Source organism: Camarhynchus parvulus, chromosome 2 (genome assembly GCF_901933205.1).
Source record: "Camarhynchus parvulus chromosome 2, STF_HiC, whole genome shotgun sequence".
Classification (NCBI taxonomy): domain Eukaryota; kingdom Metazoa; phylum Chordata; class Aves; order Passeriformes; family Thraupidae; genus Camarhynchus; species Camarhynchus parvulus.
Window position 1 is genome coordinate 15590402 of NC_044572.1, and position 22593 is coordinate 15612994.

At 46.1% G+C, this 22593-nt stretch overlaps 1 protein-coding gene across 2 annotated transcripts in view; it reads right to left on the reverse strand.

The window, feature by feature from the left end:
- JCAD (junctional cadherin 5 associated) overlaps positions 1 to 17558 on the reverse strand; it is a 59530-nt gene extending 41972 nt beyond the window's left edge. Inside the window, exons 1-2 of one of the 2 annotated variants that reach the window (XM_030943119.1) lie at positions 17420 to 17558; positions 8211 to 8289 (exon numbers count right to left, since the gene is read on the reverse strand). The gene's annotated coding sequence lies outside the window, so the exon portion shown is untranslated. The remainder of the gene's footprint in view (positions 1 to 8210; positions 8290 to 17419) is intronic. The other variant, XM_030943118.1, reaches the window with a different exon arrangement.
- Between the last annotated feature and the right edge of the window lie 5035 nt (positions 17559 to 22593).

Below are 22593 nucleotides of genomic sequence, written 5' to 3' on the forward strand. Positions count from 1 at the left end.
GTCCCTCTTCATCCCCTGTTTATTAACTCAGGCTCAGCTGACCTGACATTCAGGTAAGCCAAATCTGATTTTCCAGCTGAGGGAGCCCTCAGATCTTCACTGTTTCCAAACAGATTTCATCAAGGAAAGCAGCATGCCCAGCTGCCAGCTGGAGGAAACTCAGACCTTTGCAAAGCTCTGGCTGAGAAACAGGGAGGAGAAGGAGCACAGGAGCAGCCCTGGATAGAGCACATGGCTGAGGGTCTGACCTGGGATGTCCCATCAGGTCCAGTGGGTGGCCCAGGGTGCAGCTTCTCCCTGGATGGCGGACATGGGGGGATGCTCACCCCTCTCCAAAATGCAGAGTGCACCAGTGATGGTGGTGTTGGGGTCCTGGGGCCACTCTGGTGAACTGGTTTGGTAAGGAAGGGAAGGCAGGAGAGGCCCAGCCTTTGGGGGTACAAGAGAGATGGACAAACAAGGTGAGGAGACCCCTAAAATATAAAGAATACCCTTTGATATTTTTTTAATTGTTATGCACCTGGTACTAAAGATGGACAAATGACATTCAAATTTCTTAAGGTATTTTGTTTAACAAAAACTGTAGACCCAAATAACAGCTGTCTTTTTAAAATATACTGCAAAATAGTTCTTCAAAAGCAACCCTTTTGTGCAACAAGTGACTTAAAGAAAAACAGTGACAAAATTCTAGTTCTGGGAAGAAAATTTTTCAGTCACAAAAGTCTGAGTAGCCCTGTTCTCCGCTGCCAGTGCTTTCAGACCTGCTCAAAGAATGTGCATGTGCATATGGAGCTGTGATTTGCCATTGTTTGGGATATCTTTGTTGTTGGCCTTGAAGCTGCAGGAGAGCTGCCTTGTTTCCACAGTAGAAGTGAGTACAGAGTAGGCTGCCATTGTCCAAGAAGTGTGAGTACTTCTGTGGAGACACACAAACCCACAGCACAGAAATTTAAAGCTATGGAGCAATTCTGCAGGGCTATTAATATAATCTGATATTAATCCCTCATCATCCATTTTTATTCATGGTCTTTTTACTTGTTAGACCTCTCTAGCAATCTTTAGTTTAAAAAATTCCTTTCCCTCCTGAGATCTCATATGAATGGGTAAAAATGTCATTTGCACAATAGTCAAGGTCTCCTTCAAGGAAAGGGTAGGATCTGGATAAATTAGCTACAACTTGGCAAGAGTGGGAATATCTATCAAAAGCTTGTATTCTTAATTCCAGAGTCCAGGTGATCACAGCTTTTTGTAGAAGCCAGGAGAGCAGCAGCCAAGTGAAAATGCCCCAGCTCGCTCTTCTTGGCTTCACTTTGCAAAAGGGGTTGGTGGCACCAGATCTTGGCATCTTTGTGAAGGATTTATATTTTTCAGTCTCAGGGTTTAGCTGTTATTAGAATTGGCGCATTTTTCATTCAGTTGCAATGTCCCGTGCCACGCCATGACATTTACAAACATCAACAACAGTCCAAGTCCTTTGTTGACTCGGAACACTCCTGGCTATTTCCGAGTGCCATGGGAGAAGCAGGGCTCACAGCCTTCCTCCACAGCCCATCCTTGAGGAGGATGGCATTTCTGAATTGGGTTTTCTGCTGGGTGTGCTCTGACGGACAGCCGGAGCCCACCCAGCCTATGACAGCTTCGTAATAGGGGAAGCTTATCTGCCAGCAGTGCCAATAAAAATAAATCACCTACTTGCCTTATGCTCTGAGGAGATGAAAACAGAGTCATCAATGGTCTTGTGTACTTCTATACTAACTCAACGCCCACAGCATTCCTTTTTTAAAATCAAATTGCAGGATTTGAGAAGGCTACTATGTACTGGAGTACAGAGCTGAGGTTCAGTGGGTATGAATTATGAGGTTACAATACATTCATTGTTTGTTTAAATACTGTTTTTTCAAATTAGGTTTGCATGTATGAGTGCAATGTTCTCATTGACCAGAGCAATGCACAATAGACCACCCACAATTTGGGAGGGTGCCACGAGTTTTCCCTCTGTGGGCAGACATCACTTAGTTTTTCATCCCCATTCTGTCTATATATCTTCAGCCTGGCCTTACTTGTTCCTTCTAGATGAGCTGAAAGCATATGTGGATCACAGAATTTTCTGTGGTGACCTCATATACAGCAAAAAGGTGTTTTTAACTTGAAAGTCCTCAAAGCCTGTAGAGATGAGACCTGTACCACTGATCCAAAATTCAGCTTTAGCATTTCCCACTCATTCAGTGTGGGAGTAAATCAAAATTTATTCCTCTGAAGTCAGAGATTTACATAACTTTAAGGCAGGGATGAGTGAGCATACCTCATCTGTCAAGGAGGAGCCACATAGCAAGTTAATTTTTATCATATACTGGGGTCTCAGCTGCTTTGCTGTAGTTTTGTCATCATCCCTATTACCAGTCCTCCTACATTCATAAAAAGTAAGTGAGCAAGCAGCCAAATACGATGCACTGTGTGGAGGAATCGCTTCCTCTCATGTTGCATTGAGATAAAATTACATAACTCAAAGCCACCAAGGGCACAGCCCCTGGTTGTATTTCCATCTGGAACACATGTCCTTGCCCCTTCCCCCAGCAGTTGCAGGGGAGATGCTTGGACAGGTTGTTATTTATGTCGGCACAAACTGGTGGTACCAGGCACGTCTCTGTGGCGGTGCAGGAGAGCATTAGCTCCAGCACCATTGTGGAGCATATGTATGTGATAACAGACATCTGGCAGTGAGTAGCTACTGGAGCTCTGTAAATCCCTTGGCTTGTAGTTTTGTGCAAAAAAACCTACCTCCAGCACAGTATATGACTCTATAGGCTTGAGTACCAAATTAAAGATTGTGTTGGTCCTCACAAGCATGGAGCTGTGTGGCGCTGCTTTTGGATCCCCAGCTTGGCCCTTGTGTCCAATTCCCCCAAGGACACTGTTGCCTGAAGAGAGAGACAGGGAACCCTCAGGTGTCTCAGGACTTGCTTGTAATTCTCTAGGGTTTGCTTTGCTGCTTCACATGCCAGGATTTTAGCTGGGCCCAGCAGCTCAGCATCTGCCCTTGGGCTGTGTGTCCCAGCTGAGACCCTGCACATGATGTGTGCTGCCTGCACGAGCCTTGCCCAGGAGAGCCCACAAACACAGCCCAGACTGCCCACACCACAGCCCCATCACACACCACTGTCCTGGATGTGCCCACCATGTTTTGGGCCTGAACAGATGGGAATGCCACATTTCCCACTTCTGGGACATGTGAAATGAGTTCTCAGGTCCCTGCTCCAGGTGCAGGCTGAGCATTGCATCCAACTGCTGTTTAGGACATGCAGCCTAAGCCCCTGTGTTATTAACTCAAGGTTAACATATTCTTATTCCAAATCATGAGATTACAAACACCATTAATATTCACCACCAGTGAGAAGCCTGGGAGAGGGAAACCTGCTGTGGAACATACAGCACATTCAAATCTGTGATGGGTCACTGCCAGCACAAGATCCCTTGGGATGGGTGACGGACGAAATTCAACTCTCTCTTGCACTGCCCTACAGCTAAACTGACTTCAGTTTGCATCCCCATGGCTTTATGTGGTAAATTGGAGGGATATTTGATCTCCAGTACCAAGAATAGGAATGAAGTGTCTGATTCCAGTGCATGATATTCTGCAAATATCTATTTGAGTAGCCAGGTCTGAGTAAAAGAAAAGAAATCAAACAGAGGGATATGGAAAAATCTTTTTATGCCTATAAAAGGATCACTTCAAAACCACAGGATTTTGTATAGGAACCTTTTTCCTTAAATAGTAGAAACAGTCACTGGGTGCATTCCATCAGTGTAAAAAATGGGGGTTAGAAAAGAGCTGCTGTGTACAATAGCAGTTTCCTCTCCTTCCATCTCTTCCTTTCCTCCCCCCACCACTCATGTACCTTGTCTTATCCCCTGAAACTGTGCTTGTAAAGACCATGAAAACAGTATACTTTATATATGTATTTTTACACATAGATATCCTCAAACCCATGTCCATATACATATATGTGTATGCTGTGTAGTTAAAGAGGAACTGCATGGTAGGATTTTTTTTTTGCATTCTTCATGAAACACCTTTCCCACAAAGATGAACAAAACTTGGCAGTGAATCTTGCTGGGTATCTAAAGCACCAGCTCAGGCTCCTCCTGCAGGTTCACACCTGCAGCCTCCTCCTGCCACCAGCAACCAGAGCCAGGACCATGGAGCCCAGAGCTCTTTGGCCATGGGCCAAATTCTGCCAGCAAACCCCGCTGGACATCACGGGGATTAGAGGGGTGGCTAATCAGCACAGTGGGATTTGTGTCAATATTTTACTCAGGATGCAATGCTGGGCCCCCAGTGCTCAGGGGGGTGGTCAGGGGCTGGGAAGGCCCTTGGTGTGCTCAGGGGTGAGCAGCTGTGGGGTGGCACTGGGCTTTGGGGTATCCTCTGTGTGCTGGGAAGGAGCAGCAATGTGGGAATGGCTCTCCCAGGGCACAAAACTCCAGCACCACTTGGAACAAGGGTCCTTCCCCTGCCCTTTCCATGTCAGGGGTCCCAGGTTAGCAGAGGACAGGAGGGGAGAGAAAATTTCTGTGACTCTGGGGTTCATTGGCCCCTTTGTCTCACAGTGGGTTGGGGAAAGGAGTCAAAACATTCCCATCTCCAAACTGGAGACAGGCTCAGTAGAGACTGAAACCTTTTTGGAGGGATTTGTGAAAAAACAGGGTGGTGTCTTTAGTACTCTATAAGAAGGGTCTTGTGTTCACATTAATGTGATGAAAATTTCATGCAAAGAGTCCCCAGGGACTCAGGCTGGCTCCAGTCCATCGTTCCATCCCATGCCTAGGTGAATCCTTACAGATGTCTGTATAACGTGTTCTGAAAAACCTTTAATAACAGAATCTCCACAGTCTCCTGAGACTGAGTATTTCAGTGTTTTACTACACTTACTATTAAAAACATTCCTAAAATCTGTATTAAGTCTTTCTTAACTCCCTCCCAGCCAGACCCAGTACACACCCTGACTGAAATTTTAGCATGTGGCTGATATCTACAGCAGGGACAAAGACCAGTTTATTAATTTTCTTGTTGATCAGCCCTTTATGTGCTTGAAAACATTTTTTTCTCTCTTTAGATTTCTGTTCTTCAATCAAGCCCAGTTTCTTTTGCCTACCTTCCTGCACATACCCATATACACCTTTTTTGAGGAATACCATCTCCTTCCATAAGAAAAATCTTTAGGTGAAGTCTCACACTAGCAAGGGGAGCTGAACTGAGGGAAGAGAGATGTCTTACAGGCTATGTTTGTGTGGTTTTGGTGATGTTTGGGGTTTTGTTTGCAGCAGTATGACATTATAGGCGGGCATTTGGGGCAGCCCATGACCCATCACAACCTGTGGGCCCTTGGGGCTGAGCAGCAGCCCCCACAGCCAGTGCCAGCCTGTCTCAGGGACACTGGGGAAAGCTCATCCCCCCCAAACTGCATCTTTGGGGTTTTCAATCCCTATCTCCAATTGTCATTCCACAACCTACAATCAGCACAACACCTGCCATAGCTGCAACAAGCACGGTACTGATTTTCACATTGCCTAAGCTGTCACTGAAATGTTGGTTAGTTCTGTTGTTAGTTCTGGGATGAAGGGAGACCCTCACAGTCCCATTCTAGGCACTCCCTTAGTCAGCAGGGAAGTCTTGATGCCTTTCACATACAATTTTTTAGTGGCTTCACCCTCCCCACAACAGTTTCACACAAAATTCTTATTTCTGCTCATTTCTGCTGCTTGCTTGTGAAAGGGCTGGCACTGTCATGGTTGCTAGAAACCAGGAGGGAGTGTTCTGTGGTGAGAGTGCACAGCCTTACTCCCGCTCCATGTACTGATCTAGAAAACACGTCCTGAACATTTTTTAATGTGACCTGGCAGCAGACCAGGGTAAATGGCATGTTCTATTCCCAGTGCTTTGGCCCAAAGTGTGTTTCGGAGGCTTAAAAGAATAGTCAGTCAATTAAATGTGATAAACGAGGCCATTTGTCACCAGCATTTTCACTTTTCTTTAAAGTATAAAACGAGATAATGAGCAGGGCTCGAAGAAATCCTTTGTGGAGTTGCAAGCCAAGGTCACATGATACACAGAATGGATTTTCTGCCTCTCCCATCATGAGAATGTGATCTGACAATACTCCCCCTCCTGATACAGAAATCACAGACAATGTTAAGAGAGAGGGGAAAAAAATCACTAACGGTTGAAAAAACAGTGACATGGTGCAGTGAAGATTGGAAAAGAAATACACTTATTTAAGGGCAAATTTACCCACTGCAAGCTTCCTGTTGTAGGTGCTGGTCAATAGGAACACTACCACAGAGCCAGCTGCACAGTACCTTATCTCACAGCAAAGCCTTTGGCAGAGATTACCAACACATCACCTCCTCAGCAGAGAGCAGGGCACGTCCCCAGGGCTGGCAGAGTTTGGTGGAGCAGATGGATCACCCATAGCCCCAGCAGAGGAGAAGAGACAGACCTGAGATGGGCTCTGGGAACTGGGGGGTCCTGCAGAGCGTGAGCGAGTCCCTCCGTGGGGCTCCAGGGGTGGGAGGGTATTCCTCCTGTAGTGCCCACAGGTACATCCAGCACACTGGGACACCCCACTCAGTGACAGCCACGTAAGCAATGCCACACAGCTGTGTGTGACACACACCACAACAGTGGTGGCTCTTTAGCAGTATCTGCATTAGTGCAGGTTTGTATTTGTGGCTGGAGGCTAGAGCTGGATATGAATCCAGAGCTGGAGTGTCTCCAGCTTTCTTTTGAAAAATAGCACCTTTTCTTCTGGCAAGTTACCAGAATGTGTTTCCTTCTGCATGCTGGTTTTTTCTATCATGTGTGTTTAGGAATTAGGAAGCATTTACTCCAAGGTGTGAAACCTCTCTGCACCTGTGGGACATGAACATATTGACTGTATTGACAGCTTTTCATGCTGCCCTGTATGCCACCAGGTCAGCGTCACCTCTGCACCCTTTTCCCATCTCCCCTCCACATGCACCCACTTGTGTAAGAAATTGCTCTTTTTTAATTTTTTTCTTTTTCTTAACCTGTTTTCTCAATCAATCATCAGTTTATACTGAATATATTGAGGCAGGAGTGCCAGTAAGTATGGTTGTGCACAAACAGAAATGGATATTTGAGGAGTTGAGAACCACTGACAGTTGGTCTCTACAAGCTATGTTTTATTTATGTCTGCACTGTGCTGTGTTGGCAGCATTTGATTCAGCCCTGGGATGAAACCCCTGAGTTTTTGCAAACATGGACAGCCTCACACATGCCTCTGCCATTAAATAAGTGATACACACAGTGCAAGGAAACATATATTTTAAGAAAACTACCCAGATGCACCAGCAAATGGGAGGTGTTGAAGTATCTCAAAAGACTAAGAATTAAAACCTTGTTAGAGAAAAATGCAGGCCAGGAGGTGCCAGTCAGGCACCAAACAAGTAAATGCCAAACACACAGCTGAGTCACTGATTCAGCACCAGGTCAGACTCAAGTCCATGGGTTTTCATCTGGTAATGGACAGTGTGCCTGGCCTTTGGCAGGGGCTGTGCAGACCACTGCCCTCCTCAGCACCCCAGTGACCCACAGCAGCAGCCCAGAGCCAGCTTCGCCCAGCTGAACCTTTCCTACCTGAGAGTGGCTGCCACAGCTGGGCTCAGTGATCTTTGGGGGTCCCTTCCAACTCAGGATATTCTATGATTCTATGATTCACATCAGTGAGGTCTGTGCCTGAGGGGAATTTTCAGATGAGGTTTCAAGAGACATGACTGGATCCTGTGCTGTATTAAACTGCTGGTGAGAGCAGTTTGTCTGTCCCTACCCCCACCAGAAGCAGGCTCAGCCCCAGCTCATGAGTTGCCCTGGCTGTAGCTTGCTGAAAGGGTGGGATAATCCTGCTGAAGCCCTTGGTGGGCTGCCCGTTTCCTCTCCTTCCAACTCGCTTGCTTCCAAAACAAATTCCTGTTGCAAAAATTCTGGTCCTTTCAACTCCACATTCCTGCATATAACACAATCCCTTTGAAAAGGAGGTGAACTGGTAAAACTCAGTGAACTTGAAAGGAAAAATATCCCAAATAATTGTTGGAAATGATTGGAAACAAGTATCTCACAGAACAACATGTTTCCGAGTGTTTCCAATAGCAGCAGACAGCCGTGGTCTGTTTGCAAAAGCACAGAGACTTACCATGGGCAGGCAGTGGAACTGTGGGAGTCAGAGCCAGCACCATTCCCCTTCTGACAGCCAGAGCTCCTGGGAGGGCTGCCTGCAAGAAGAGGTGGTTGTGTGAAGGTGCTGCCACCATCCATTCCACCAACAGCGAGAGAAATCCCCCCTGCAATCTCCAGCTATGGCCCCAGGAACGAGCCCTCAACCCCTTCTGCAGCAGAGACTTTTTGGCATCCATTTGATTTGTTTGGGTTTAAAGAGGAGGAACTGGAGAAGGAGGGGGAGGGTCTGACTCCCACAAGTTCAAATTTACTGCTTCAGGAAGATAGTTTCTTTGCAAACTCTTTCCACGTTCTTCTTCCTGTTATCTCTACAGAAGGTTGAGCATCTTTAAAACTGCATAAGCTTCCCTCAGGGAGGCTTGTTTTCAGATCCCTTCTCAGCCCAGTTTGGAGCAGGAACATCAAAGGCAAGGCAAATATGGTCTCCTGTTAGCTTGGATCCATTTGGAGCTGTTCTGGGCAGTTCCAGCTTGCCACGATGTTCACAGTCTTTCGAAATATTTACTTATCTGACCGACAAGAGAGTTATTTAAAAAGTTATGATGTCTGCAGCTTTGTGTAAACAATTTACAGTGCTGTGATTGATGCTTGATGCTGTTTGGAGAGAGGCAAGATGGACTGTATATATTGGGCTTCAGTTTGGAGAGTTCAGGCTCAGGACTGGGCAGTATTCTACCTAATAAATAACAGTAGTTCAACACTGGGACTCTTGCTGCTGCAGTCCTCACAAAGCCACACAAACAGGGCTGAATTAAACCAGAGCAGACGTTGGCCATGCAAACATCTGAGACCTTTGCAGGGGTGCCTGGTACAGTGGTGACAATTCCTGGTTCTGCTTTTGCCCCCTGCCCAGGTTGTCCCCAGCCCTGCAGCACTCACTGGGCAGAAGGAAACAGCTGGGTTTGTGGGTAGGACAGCCAGAACAGATGTGGAGCATCACACTTCAAGCTGCTTCTCCAGATCTAGGAGGGTGAAAGTTGGGAAGTGAGTATCACCATGTCCAGGAGGCAGCTCCAGTCCTTGCATGAGCACAGTGAAATAAGTGGGCTTGCTTCTTTTGGCACAGCTTCAGGTCATGCTGCAGGGTTGGTTTCCTCAGTCTTACATTTTACAGGGTCTTACATCAGTTCCCAGGGGCGAGATGAGATTCCTGCTGCAGTCCTTGGGGTCACGTTTCCAAAGTCCCTTTTCTGGGTGAGTACCTTCCATTACAGGTGTGTATGATCTTGAGAAAATTGGTGAAAGGGGCATTCCAAACTCCAGTGGAGCGACACAGGAGTGTGATTGCTGTGAGTTAGGTGTGTGTGCAGCTCAGCTGGTCAGACACAGCCATGGGCAGGCAAGAGCCCTCATGAGACACCACAGAACAAGAGAGAGGGCATGGATTAACATCAAACTGAGAGGAAGTCAGAGGCTTTAATTCAGCTCAAACTAGAAACAAGTTGTTTCAGTTCTGAACTCTCAAAGTGTTTCGTTTCTCTGGAGTTAAGCAACCTGGACATGTCTGAAACAACAGTTTCAGGACAATGCAGTTCCCTAAAATTTTCTGTAATTTCACTTTCTGATCTTATTGTGGACAAAGGCATGATTCTCAGATCCTCTGAAGTGGAACTGCCAGGCCCAGTGGCTATGCAAGAGCTGAAGGGCAAAAGTTTGGAAGGAGAGGAAAAAAACCCTTTCTAGCTACCAAGCAGCTGTTCATATTGACTGATCCAGGCAAAAAACCTTAAAAACCCCTTTATTCTGGAAATCCTATTTCAGACATATTCACTGGCAAAGGTCGACTCCAGGTGCTGTGAGGAAATAATGGCAGGAAACGAAAAGGAGGAAATTAACCCTAAAACTGACACAAGATGTCTGGGTGGTTGAGAGCTGGATAAAGGCTCTATGTAGCCATGGAGAGAAAAATGTGCTTCCTCTGAACAGAGACAAGTAAGGAAGTATTGATTTGAAGTTGTTGAACTGTAGTACTTCATCCATGCTGCTGACCATGGCCTTGCCTAATGGAGAGAAAAGTACAAGGAGGTCTTTCCCATTCAGACTGGAAAAAGGAAAGTATGTCTGAGGCACACATTCCACATATTGCATTCACCATGGGAGGAAAGTAATGCTCAATACCCTCCTGATGTTCAAAACTGTTTCTGCAATCATCTTCAGCGAAGAAAAGGCTGATTGATCTCCCAGCTTCACCTCTAGTGCTAGTGCTAAAAAGGCTGTATCTTTTTATTTAGTCTGTTGAAATCTGCACTCAGAACAAGAAGGATCTCAAGCAAAATGCAGCCTGCCTCTTCCTCCCAAGGGACCATCCAAAGACACATTGCACTTAGCAAAAGAAGTGAAGGTTTTGGGGGGACCTAAGCGGCAGCAGGCTGATGGCACCACTCTGTCTCCTTGGAGATATGTCTTGATGTAATTAATGATAAAGAACTGGAGCAAGAATAAAAATGATTCAGAGAAGCTTTGGTATTTTTCCCCCAGTTCAGCTCTATGATTAAACCCACACAGAGCCTCAAATGAGGAGATGAGCTTCAATTATAGCTAAGGAGCAGCATAATGAATTATCTTCTTTGCACTTACTTTAGCTGGTGAGTAACTCAATTTCCATCCAAATCCATGTTGACTATAACTGATTTAGCCAATAACTGATTCATCAAGATGCTGGAAGAATGTGGAATTAAAAATGCAGAAGAAGGGCTGTAGCTCTTCTCCACTTCAACATTGCTAATCTAGTGCAAAATTTTAAGAGATAACTTTAATGCTACCTACACTTCTGTGTAAGTACACCTTTAACAAAAGTTAAATTCAAGAAAATGGCCTGCTAAATGAAGAGTTTGAATCGTCTCTTTTATATATAACAAAAAAAATTATTTGGGATAGTGAGTCCTCAGATTTGCAGACTCCAGCCAAATAGTAGAGAGTATGTTGTGTGGTTTATGTATTTTTAGGGTCTTTTGCTCAGAAAATTCCCAGAACTGCAGGTTATGAAGTTATAATTTAAATACTATCAGCAGCCTCAGCTTCCTCATGCTGCCCAGCAGTTGTGAGCTGCATAGGGTTGGCATTGCTGTGTTTCCAGCCTCAGCCATGGTCTGTGGGTACCAGTAGGAAGAGATAGAGCAGTTTCCCTGCATCCAGGAAAAGATCCTGTTCCTGGAAGTTACAGGATTTTTGGGTTCCTGAGGCAAAACCAATATGACTTCTGAAACTCTGCTCTGCAACTCTGGGAGCAGCTGGAAGAATTTGAGGGCTGGGTCCATGAGTCCTGTGGAGCAGGAGCTGGCTTTCAGAGCTGCAGGATCTTCATCTCTGGTAGAAGGAGGCACTGGCCCACAGCACTGTGCTCAGGCAGAAATCCAGTTTAATTAAATTTTTAAAATAGTGTTTGGGGTTAATTTTTTACAGCAATTTACAAAGAACTCAAGGGATGTTATTGTTTAAATAAATATTTAAGCAAGATCCCTCTCAATTTAAACACAGTGAACTGCGTGTGAAAAGCAGCAGCATTTGATTACACATATGCAAGAGGCCAAAATAATCCATTATGAGCAAAGGTGTTGGAGGTGGATCAAACATCATTTTGTTTGATTCTGTTTCTCTGAGGGAAGTTATTGATAAGGGGATTTCTGCCTTGTGCCAATGGGGTGCAAACCCTGGCAGTGCTATCCAGTCAATGTGAATTTGTGTCTGGGTAGGGGTTTCCCAAACTCACCAGTGCAAAAGGCTGAAATGCTCATCTTCCTCACCCTGTGCTAGCTTCCTTCTTTTGAAAAAGGTAAGGCCTTTTTGCCTTATCAGAAATTAGTATTTCTTTCCTGATGACTGTGTATTCACTCCCTTTCTGCATCTGAGTTGCAAGGCAATACAGCACATAATAAGTCACTTTTCCAAAGTGTCCCTGAAATTGGAGGATTCTGTAAAGGTCACGTAGCCCAAGTGACACATTTCATGGATGCATTTGAAGAGTTGATCAATAGATCAACAGATCCCCTCTATTGAGTAGGACTTGATTTATACAGGAGAACACTGTTTGGGTCACCAAGATGGTCACTACAAGAGTACTCAGAAAGGGCTGTGCCTTGATAGGAGACAAAACCTGTATATCCATTGGTAAGCAGATTTTTGGATGTTTCACCCTAACACACATCACTGCACAGCAGAATAAAATTAAGACAGATTTATATTTGAAATGCAATTACAGGAAAATAGCAACCTTTTCTCAGGTCTTGGGTCATTTTGATTCTCTCAAGCCACAGGATCTGAAGACCTCAATCTTACTCTACAATTACTTTCAGAAACCCAAGATTCTGGCATGGATCAGGACAGAGGGCTTGGCTCACAGAATCTGTGGAAACATCGGGGTATGCAAAGTAGGTAAAAACTGATAATTTGGGGGAAAAATAGCATTAATTTCTCAGACAAAACAATTCATGATTCATAACTAATTGGAAACAAATGAGTAATAGTATTACACAAAAGACCCATTTTGTTCATTGAGGAACCACAGCATTAATTGCATGTACTTTAGTTTCCAGCAGAGGCAAAGTCCCAAGGCACAGTGTTGTGATTGTTGAACCAGTTATGTTGTACATACTGGTTTAATTCAGACCAAAACTGTAGGAAGAGCATGGGATTCTCTGAGTGGAGTCTGAGCCTCAAGTAGGTCAAACAATTCATCAAGCAGTGAAGGTTTTGGGTTAGCACCCACGAGGTGACCTGACTCTTGCCCTGGGCTGGGTGCAGTGTGAGGAGCTGGCTGGACCAGCTGGGGTGCCAGATGACAAGGCAGCAGCTCTTTTAGATCTGTGCAAGAAATCTTATGCACAGACTTGGCTGCCTCATTCATGGTGCTGCTCCCTAGTTGTAATCATCTCATCAAAGCTGTAAGAGCAACATCCTCCGGGATTTATTTACTTTGTGACAGCTCCCACAAGGACATTCCCAATAAATGCCTCTGGTCCTTCAACTGTCAACTCCACTCCATACTTATTCAGCATCAAACTTTAGGGATGTCCATTTTCTACCTTGACCCTTGGAGCAGAAACCCATAAGTATCCACCACTCCTTTTCCTTTTGTGTTTCAGTTCTCCTGCAAATCCCTGCTTAAAACTCCTGGTTGTGACATCCTTGACTAAGGCAAGGCTGTCCGTGCGCAGCAAGCGCTGCCTGCAGCCCTGGCCAACAATGTCTCACAGCTTCCTAGGGCTCCCTCCCCCCTCCACAGCTGGCTGTAGGCAGCTCTGATCTCCTCACACTGTTCTCACAGCTCCTGTCCTTCTGTTCTTTGTTTCTGCACAGTCTCACAGAGCTGGGTCCTGATGTGAGCATGGGGCTCACAGGAGCTGATGAAGATGACAAAACTTCACAGCCTGTCTCTGTGGAAGGAGGGGCTGTCCAGGTTGCTCCATAGTCTACAGTCATAAAAGAAGTGAGGAAAACCACCTTTCCCTGCCACTGCAGCAGGAGTGCAAACAAGCAGGCTGCAGCTCCTACCTTTCGATGTGGAAATCACATCACAGTGAGCACTGAGATTTTGCCATCTGTCTCCAATGTTGCATATGCATTGCATACAAAAATAGGCTGTAAGAATACTGCTATGACTGAAAATCCATGAGGCAAGAAAAGCCAGAATTAGGCCTCCTTTGTGCTATGTGTTATGGTACAACTGTTAATTATATGAACACACAATATTTTGCCAGAGGTCTCAGCTTTATCCCATGGTACTGGCTGGACTTTTTTTCACTGGAGATATTCTATAGAATTTTGGTTTTTTCCCTTAGAGTTCAGTGCAGTCCTAGGCTTTATTTTCTTCCCAACTTCTCCTCTATAAAAATGACTGAATTTCCCAAAACTTGGAACTACAAGGACAGATTTCCCTGTAGTACCTGGGTTCTTCACAAGTGTCCCTGAGCTCTAGTACTTCTGTCAAGGGTGGTGGATCTTTAGCCATTTTAATAAATTGGAAACAGAGAAAGGCATGTAAGCAACAGCTTGACTGCGCCAGGTAATATTTTATCAGGATCTTGGTCACCCATCCCAGCTGTCCCCAGAGGGTGACCAACAGACATGGGGCTGTGCAGGAGTGTTCATCATCAGGCACACTGGACATTCTGGAGGCAGAGCTCCCACAAACTCCCATCCCAGCAGTGGACACCAGGAGTAGGGCCCTATGGCACATGCAGGCCGTGGGGCACGCCCAGCCACTGGCTGCAGACTGGGGAGAGCCTCAGCAAGAGCTGGCACAGAAGACCCTGCAGGGAGATTGGGACTGAAGCCAATGCTGGGGTAGCACTCATATTCTCAAAAAGGGACCAAGGATGGGGCAGCTGAGGTTTCATATCAAACTCTGGTGTGCCTGGACTCTCCCTATGGCTCACACCTTGACACACACCTTTCTGACCTGCTCCCAAGCCCCCTGACTCCTCATTTGTGCCATGTACTCCTCAAACCATTCCCGTGCAACCCTCCAGCTTTAGCATCCAAGTACCAGGTCTTTGCTTAGCCCAGCATTGCCTGGGTCCCTGTCTGCCACCAGGCTGTGACAGGAAAGAATCAGTGTTGTTCCCTGCCTGCCTTGCCAGTGACCATCGACTCTGCCCTGAGCAGCATTACACAAAGAGCCCATCTTCATTCTGCTCCTCGAGCTGGGATGACTCTTGGATTGCAGAGAGAGGACCTGGGTCCCTGTTGTGTTGTGGGGAAGAACAAGGATCTGCAGAAACTTGGTAGCACTGACTGTTTGCACAGGAGCACTGGGGTCAGCCCTGGGAGCTGCTGGGATGCTGGGCTGAGCTCACTCATGTGGGAAGGAATCTCAGTAGATTTTGACTGCTCAGCCTTAGCACATCCCTAAGAAGTTGCTATTTTCTCCCTTCAAAGGCTATCACTAAGCCAAATTGGAGGAGATTTACAAAGTTTAAAAAAAATCACATTCCTAACAGAAAGCTGCCAAATTTCAGATCTCAACTCCAGAGCACAGAGGGCTAAGAACTATCCAAAAAAAGGATCATCAGATTCCCCCCTCCTGTTTCTTCCTTTCTTTTTTTTTTTTTTCCAGTTGGACAACAATTCCTTTTTCCCTATTCTCATTCTTGGAATGGACAAAGCTGGCTGGACAGTTTTGGCTGAAATTTTCCAGAAAAGAACTTATCCCAAGGCAGACAATCAAGTTGGAAGAGCTCAGCCTAAACTTTTCAAGTCTGACAAAGTTACAAGCAGCAGCGAAGGCGGTCCTGCAGCAGGACAGAGATGAGTAACCTTTATCAGCAATCCCACCTCTGACGCACTCAGCATTATAATAGCTGATGATGCTGCTCCATTCAGGTGCATCTGATCACGATTCAGATATGTCACCAGGAAAAAAGCTTTAAGTCAGTCATCCCACTGAGCCTTCCCACACCCTTCCTACTCGAGCAGATCTTTCCATCTAACAACTGATCACAGAGGAAAACACAGCTCCCTCGCCTCCAGTATTTGTGAGCTGTGTGTGTGAGCTTCTGCTGCTTGGATAGAGGCAGCTGATGCTAAAATGGGATTGCTCTCTGAACTAATGTATTCAAAATTAATAAAAGAAATAAAACAACACACTCCTCTGGCATGTTCCCATGCATATTTTCCATAAAAGTTAATTTTTCCACAAGAACAACTTGTGAGTTTGTGGGGGTTTTGCACTGAATCTTGATACAGAGCTTAGAATTCTTGGCACCGCTTAGGACGTTAAAATGACATCAGCTCCACTTTCTATATTGGAATTTTATAGTTCCTGCCTGACTGCATTTCTTTGTTTTGCACATGTTCTCTTTCTGAGCTGCCTCTCTGCCGCGGTGTGCTCAGAGAATCAGGAAAAGAGGTGTGTTTGTATTCCTTGTAGCCCTGCTCGTCCCTCCCTGAGCTGGGCACCCAAGTGAAAAGCTGCATTTCTCCCCCAGGACCAAGCAGCACTGTTGGCTCAAGGGCCAAGGGCACCTTTTCCAGTTAAGAGGCTTCCCCACAGCGTGGCAGCTCCGTGCTGACAGGACCTGGTGTGTCCCCCTCTTTCCTCTGGCTGATCAGGAGTGGAGAGCACGCTGCCATGGGGAGTGACACGGCTGTGGGACAGTGGGGACCGGGGTGGCCAGTGACTGCACACAGGACAATGGGAAACCAGTCCATCTTGCTCAGGGAAGGGAAAAAGGAGTGGAAAGCAGAGGAAGGGGAAAGGGAGCATCTCTGTGAGCAAAACAAGGCTTTCTCCAGTACTGGAAAGGCAGCACCTGGAGCAGCATTTGTCTGTGCTACCCCGATGGAAGGAGAAAGTGCCCCAAAGTACAATCATACTGTCCCGTGCCTTGGGGCAGGGAGGGGCAGCATTATTTTAAATTAAGCAAAAATGTGAGTAACGGTGTTTCCATATTCCCCCCAGCAGTGCCACCCTCTGTGTTTGAACATCGTGGTGCAGGAGGGCTGGTGAGGTACTCGTGATCCCCGGTGAAAAGCAGCACAGGGCTGGGAGAGTTACAGACCCTGGCACTGGGAGTGCAGTTCCACGGGCATTAGCACAGACATCACGCTTGTTTCCTGGATTTCAAATAAAATAAGGATTCAAGGAAAGATGATGCTTTTCTACATCCCCTGTGACTTGGGAAGCAGTGAGAGGAAAGAAAAGCAGTTAATTATCTGGCACGCCGCATCCAAACATTCCTGAAAGCACGGTTCTGCCGTTCCTGTAAGAGTCACGCTGGAGCAGCGTTAACATATCCTCAGTAAACAGACTCAGTGCCATCCTCCAGCACAGCCTCAGTCTCCCAAACGGGATTACAGCAGCTGGACAAACCCAGGAGGGACTGTACCTGGCAGTTAGCAAAATGCCAGCTCTGCTGGAGCCTGGCTGGATGACAGTAGTTCCCAGGTTTGCTATTTCCTACAGGCTCAGCTTCTCTGGTGTGTGATGGAGAATCACTGCTCCTTGCTTCTCTGTGCAAGGTTTATCATTCCATCCTTTCACTGCCGTGTGGAAATAGCCAGGACACCAGACTAACATTTCAAGATTGTGAAGCCATTTGTCAAACACTTCTTGCTCTATAACAGCAACATTTTTACAATTGCTTCTGCAACAGCCTTTTTGCAATCATGTTTATAAGCTCCTTTACAAGCGCATGCAACCATAGACAGAATGCAGAAAATCTTTACCTTGCTTGCCCAGAGGAGAGAGCCTGGCTTCCTCTCATGGATCAAAAGTAGGATGAAAAACAAACCCGAGAAAGACCCGTGAACAGACTCATCTGCTGAGAGTTGTTTAAATCCCGAGCCTGCTCCTGCTCGCAGCTCTAAGTTTGTGCTCTGAATAGAGGCTGTGTTATTTTAACCACAGGATTTCTAGTCATGGGGGAGGAGAGATGGATTAGGTACGTTTGCAATCTAATGCTTCACATTTACCTCAACTGAAATGAACTACTTTTAGCCTGATGTAAATAAGCACAGCTAAGATATAGATTTCAAGAGCCCACTAACCAATTATGCTTAAACTAACATGCTAAATAACTGTGGAAAATTCCAGAGGAATAAGATAACATACTTTTGTGTTCTTTCCTAAATAAAAGGCATGTGTGGAATTTCATGCTAGATACTATGACAAGTGAGGGGCAGCAGATGAACTCCACAAACTAACCTATGCAAGGTGTTGTACCTCATAAAACAATATTCCTAGCACCTGTTAGCATGGATTTCAGCACGCATCCCAGAAATTTGCATTTTCATGGCTTGTAAAAAGTACAGACAGGAGGGATTTGATTCTAATATTTCAAGTAAAGCTCTCTAAGTTAATAAGGCTTGATTTTACTAGGTCACAGGGTCTGTAGTTCTGCGGGAGCACAAACATTAACCCACTGAACTAGTGCCACCTCCAACAGGGATATAAGCTGGATATAACCCTCCTGCAGCTCATGGATTGCTACAGAGAGTGTTAAATGCAAGCAAAATATTGTGCCTAGGACAATTATTTGTGGTTTTGTTGTTTAACCCAGCTCAAACTCTGCCTTCCTTTCCTGGTTTATGGTACTTCAGTGCCACAGCTGATGTGATCGCAAAGCTTGACTATGGCCCAGGCTTCCATGGCCACTGCCCAGACTCACATGGCCACCTCAGAGCTGATGGAAAAGAGATTTCCTCACTTTCTGAGATGTATAATTTGTAAATAAAACACATTCTTAAACTTTGGGATGAACTGAGAAAAATAATTTGAATGCAAAGCTAGCGGACAAATTCCAATTTGTCTTTGACAGCAGAGGCTTCAGGAACACAAGTTTAATTCCATTTTGGATAAAACCTGGCTCTATAAATAACCTTATCTTACACTTACATAACGCTCTTCATCCCGGGTGCTTTGCAGATGTAATCATCCTTTCTGAAAATCGCGGGCAGACCTCCCAGCCTGGCCCGCAGGATCGGGAGCATGGGGAACATGGGGGCCCTGCTGTGCAGGGGGAAGGCAGCAGAGCATCCAGCAGCAGCCTGGTGGCTGCTGTCCCTCAGCAGCCCAGCTCGTGGGTGCTGCTTGGGGACCCAGCTCGTTGGGTCACCCAGAAACAGCTGAGAGTGTTTCTGCACAGCTCTGGTGTCTGTAACAGCCAGCAGAGGCTCAGAGCCTGGCGCCCAGCTCAGCCTGCAGGCTCCCCAGGGGACTGAGGCATCTCCAGAGATGCCAGCCTGCTTCTCAGAGCTTAGACTGAGCTCTCTGAGCTCCCCTGAGGCATGGCTCACCCTGGCTCCCCTGAGCCTGGGGTTTTGCGGGCAAATTGGTAACCTGCTGTGCTTTAGCCCCAGCCAACAACTGAGTATTGAGATCTCACTCCCTGCCCCCAGCCTCCCCAGTGGGATGGGGAGAAGAATCAGAAAAGGGCAAAATCTGTGAGTTAAGGCCAGTCTAATAACTGAAATAATTTTTTCTTTTAAAAAATAGTATTAATAGGGGAAATGCCCAATACAATTGTTCCCCACCTGCTGGTGATTGACCCCTGCCAGCAAGCTCTCTGCAGTTTATATTCTGAGCATGACATCCTGTGGTCTGAAACATCCCTTGGGCCAGTTTGGGTCAGCTGTCCCAGCCATGGCTCCCCAGCTTCTCGTGCATGAGAAACTGAAAACTCCTTGACTTAGTGCAAGCACTGCTCAGCAACCACTAACATCAGTGCGCTATCAACATTATTCTCATACTAAATCCAAAACATGGCACTGTACCCTCCATTAGGAAGAAAACTAATTCTATCCCAGCTGAAACCAGAGCAGATCCCAAGCATCTGTGCCACAGGCAGAGATGTGCACCTGAGCTTGACACAAAATGTCCCCAAAGCTCCCATCAGCTTACCTCTGGGTCATGAACCAACTCCTCCTTCCACCACCCGAGCAGCTCACTCCACCCAAGGTGGCTTTCCTTGCTGTAATTGCCATAACATCAATCCCACTGATGTTTTCCAGCTACAGCCTCTACCTCACCCTTGCATGGCACGCCACAAGGAAAGCAGGCATGAGAAATGCTCCCAGGGCAGGGGCAGGGAGGAAGCTCCAGCAGGAAGAGCCCAGGTCTCTCAGTTTGCAGATACTGAGGGACCAGACCACTGCACCACAATGCTGCAGTCTGCCACAGAGGACTTCTCTTGTGATCCCTGCTGCACCTGGATGGGGGATTCTGTGTGTACAAAGAAAGTTTCTGTGCTGCAGATGGGTATATTTTTCATTTTCATTTAGCTGTTTCAATAGGAAACAGCAGGAGGAAGAGAGGCCAGCAGACTTTGCTCTGCAGGTTGACCTGAAAAGAGTCCATTTTTCCAGAGAAACTAAAAACACAAAACTGGGAGGAGGGAAAGCAAAAATAATTTTGAATTAAGTGAAAGCTTTTGATCCCAATGCATGGTTTGGTATTTCTAGCTTATCTCTTAGGTCAGCCTGTGCTCAATTTACACAGAAACAGCACTTTAAAAACAAACATAGAGGAAATTTAGAATTTTATTTCTGAGATGTCAAGGCAAGACATTTCAGCATTCCACATAACTCCTGTTTCTTTGGGGTGTGGACAGAAGTACTAACAGAGGGATGGGTTTAGTGTTTCCTTTGTTCTCCTAGAGAAGCCAACAAGCTGAACACAAATTCACCTCCAGTTCCTTCAAGTTCACATTATTTTGCAAAAAAACCCCAATATTTCAATCTGAAACCTTTGCCAGAGTTAGACTCTGACACAGCACCCAGCATTTGGAAGTCAAACACCTGCTTATTGGTGATGTTTTTTCATTTTGCCCCTGTGCCTTGAGGCAGCTCAGACCTGCTCCCTGCCTGATGTACCCTGCAGGTACAGACCACGAACACTCTGCCTCCAAAACAAAGGCAGCTCTGCAGTTTCCTCTCTCTCTTCATTATGGTTCCAAGCTGGAATGGCTGTTTCTCAAGCATAAACAGCAACAAGTCACTCCTGGCCTGTGAGAGGAGCATTCCCTTTCAGCAGCCTCATGCAAGGCTGGATATTTCTGTATTCACTGGCTGAGGTCTGGAAGCTGCAGTGCTCACCTGCCTCCCATTAAAGCCTGCAGAATAAAACACATCCCTATTTAGGGATTCAGTTTTGCACTCCAGTCAGCATTTGTATGAATTGGGCAACAAACAAAAGGAAATGTGAAGCACAGTAAACTGCACAATAAACTGTACAATAAAGTACAATTTTGCAGCATCAAGAACTCCTACACTGGCCACTCCTTCTGAGATAAAGGGATGAAGACTTTGTAATGGACATTGTTGATGGGCAATTACATGTTAAAGGAACTGAGTCGTTGCTCATTTATTTTGCATGTTTTCTTCCTTTTTTATATAGTGAAAACTGGAAGTAAAAAGTTTCTATTTCTTTTGAATTGGGAACATCTTCTAGAAGTGATATTGCCAATCCACACTGTTAAAAGATATTCCATTAGGATTCACACAAAATTTTGTGTTTGATCTAGAAAACATAAGCTTTTGGGGAAAGGAGCCCATTGGGAATGGTAACAGACCACAATTTGCACACTTCTGCTCTACAGTTTTGACATCTGGTACTTCTGTTGTAAAAGAAAGCAAATGTTTTCTTTAGTCAAAGTGCTCCATGGACTGAGGCCCTGAACCAGCACCTCACCATATCAAGCACAATAAGACACAAAACTGTGATAGTTGTCAAACCTAAAAACAAAATAAAGAAAACCCCAGGGGAAATAAGTGAATTTAGGTTCATGCATCTGAATTATTTTCTTTCTAGGTTGCAGTGCTTCCTTCTGTTCTGTTCTATTTCTAAAATTACACCAATCACGATCATCAGTGAACATAAAACACCAAATGACATGACAAGCTAAAATCACACAAATTTACAGTTAGTTGCAGGTTAATCCAGGCAATTCCACCAAAGAGCTTCCCCTTAAATGAGGCGTGGGCACCTTTGTTACAAGCCCAAGGAGAAAAGAGTGGGTTCCAGGCCCCACTGACTGGCACTGGAGGGCTCTGGCAGCCATTGGCCCTAGGTGGGCATTGCTTCCCCTTTCCAAACCCAGCAGCTCTTCCCCCCTACCATGAGGAAGCTTCTCCCAACCCATCAAGAAGGATCTCCCAGTTAATGGCATTTGGACTCTGAACACCCTCGTTCGGGGTTCTGTGGGATACAGCCCATTGCCCAGAGCCCCAGGCACCCATGGGGAGGTGGCAGGTCCAGGGGAGGTTCAGGTGTGCTGAGGAAGGGCAGGGACACGCTGGTGTGGGCTGAGCCCCACAGCCAGGCCCTGCAGGCTTTGCCATGGCTCTGGCATGATGAGCAGCTTCAAATCCATCTCCTTCTGGAATGAATACTTGTGGGGGAAGGTTTGAGTTTCACATCTTAGCCCTTCTTCAACAATCAGCTTCATTTCACAGGGCAGAAACCTCTGAAGCTGTGTTGAGTGGTAGTTCTGGCAAACCCTAAAGTCTATCATAAACTAAAGTCTATCATAAACCAAAGTGTATCATAAACCACCTGTAATGGGGCAGGCTCTGCTCCCCTGCAGTGCTGGGTCACAGGGAACTGCAGGACTCTGCAAAGGAGCCAAGGATTAAATGACTCCAGGACAGACCTGCCCCTGACCATGGACCCATCAGTGACAGTGGGTGGTGCCTCTGGGATAACATTCTTTAAGAAGGGGAAAAGCTGCCTGGAACAACAGGGAAGAGGGGAGTGAGAGAGTGTGTGAGAGGAACAACCCTGCAGACACCAGGGGCAGTGCAGAAGGATGGGGAGGAGGTGCTGCAGGCCCTGGAGCAGATTCTCCTGCAGCCCATGGTGCAGAGCAAGGTGAGGCAGCTGTGTCCCCACAGCCCACACTGGG